Below are 2161 nucleotides of genomic sequence, written 5' to 3'. Positions count from 1 at the left end.
AGATCGTGCCATTGCACTCCAGCCTGGGCAACAAGAGTGAAACTGCATCTAAAAAAAGGAAAAAAATTAGCCAGGCGTGGTGGCGTGTGCCAGTAGTCTCAGCTATTTGGGAGGCTGAGGCATGCGAATCACTTGAACCCAGGAAGGTGGAGGTTGCAGTGAACTGAGATCACGCCACTGTACTGCAGCCTGAGTAATGGAATGAGACTCTGTCTAGAAAAATAAAATTAAAAAAAAAAAACTTATAGCACACAACCTTACTTATATACAAGGGAAAATATAAGTAACGACTTGTGAGAATATGCTGTATTTGCAACATATATACAAAAGGCATAAAATCCCACTATGCAAAGAGCTTCTACAAATTAATAATAAAAACATAGGGCTCCTAATAGAAAAGTGATTCATAGCAAAATAATGGTTCATAGCCTTTGCTATCATCACAGAAGATAGACACTAGTCAATAATCAGTTTCATATTATCATAAAAAGTAAATTAAAACACGATATCACTTTACCTCACAATATGACAAAAGTTAAAATTTGATAATATGTGCCATTCCTTCAGTCAATAAATATTCACTGAGCACCAAGTAGCACAGTAGTCATCATGGGTACAGTGATGAACAAAATGGTGTCTAGACTCATCGTGCTTACAGTCTAGGGATGTAATCACTAACAAAATAATCACACGAACATAAGTACATAATTACAAACCTAATTGCAAATTAAGTAAATGCTAAAGAGAGTAAGTCTAGGGCATAATCATTGGGACCTTACTGATTACAATGCGATCAAAGAGCACTTCTCTGAGCAAGACTTGCTGGGCTGAAATGTAAAGGATGACCTGAAATGAACTAATGAGGTTGTGGTGTGAAGGAATAGTCACCTTTTTTTTCAGATGGAATTAACGTGCTCAAAGATCCTTAGGCACATGACATTTGAGGAAACAAAGTGCAGTTAGAGAGGAGGAAAGTCATGTAAGAAAGGCTTGAAAAGATGGGAGTAAGATCCTGCAGCCTGTGGACCACATTAAGGACTTTTGCCTTTACTTAAGAACAATTAAAATCATCAAGTTATGTTAAGCAGAAGAATATGAGCAGAATTGCTTTGTAAAAATCAGGCTGACTTCGGTGTGAAGAAAAGATATGGGGAAACGGATGAAGTGAAATCTTCGGCAAGATTCCAGGTTAGAAAGGATAATTTGGACAATATTAATAAAGTTAAACACACACACATCATTCTCTATATGTCCCCAAATTAATTTTCTTCTCTTCTGAACTTGTTTCTTTTCCTAGGTTCATCATCTCAGTGAAACAAAATAGTTATGAGATCTGAGTGCGTCATCTGTAGGGTAACTGGAAGCTGAAGCCGTAAGAGTGGACGGCTGTGCCATAAGTCTTTAAAGAAGGAAATTCTTTGAGCATATCACTCTAACAAGAAACTTAGCTCTTCCTTCCCTTCTGTGTAATTGGATGATATCCAATTCATCACCCAGTCCTTTAGATTCTCCCTTTAAATTGTTTCTTAAATAAATGCCTCAATCCATTCTCTGCACCAGTTCACATTAGTTTCCAGAATGTTTAACTATTGCCCCTAGCGGCCTTCTTCCCTTCAGTTCACCATGAACACAGGCAGTAGAATGCAAATATGATTATACACATCCTCCTTAGAATTTTAATGGGTCTTCCCAGCTTACTGAGCGACATCCAAGCTCCTTCACAAGAACTTTTTTTTTCAGTCTCATGTCTTTTCACCAGGTCAGTGAATTTCCTCTTTTTTTGCCCTCTTCCATTTTGCATAATGGGCTTTTTCTTTTTTGTCTCTCTTTTTCATAAACTGTTCCCTTGATCTGGAACAATACTCCTTTGATTCACTGGGTTGAGTCTTCCCTAACCTCATATTTCAGCATACCGTTGGTGCTCTTCAAGGACAGGGATGTGACTGGTTTGCTTCCCCAAACCTCTCCTACGGGCCCAGGACAGTGCCCCACACAACGCTGGGAGTAAAGGCACTCCCAGGTCACTGGGAGTCCAGCCCCTGTAGATGCAATCCAGTGCCTCTTTCCAGAAGGCTTCTGGGGGAGGGCTCGAGCTGGAGTACATGAAAAACCAGGGCCGCTCCAGCGTCTGCCTTCCTTCTCAGGTAACATGAGACTGCTC

Source organism: Colobus angolensis, unplaced genomic scaffold (assembly GCF_000951035.1).
Source record: "Colobus angolensis palliatus isolate OR3802 unplaced genomic scaffold, Cang.pa_1.0 Scaffold115, whole genome shotgun sequence".
Classification (NCBI taxonomy): domain Eukaryota; kingdom Metazoa; phylum Chordata; class Mammalia; order Primates; family Cercopithecidae; genus Colobus; species Colobus angolensis.
This window is presented reverse-complemented; position numbering follows the sequence as displayed.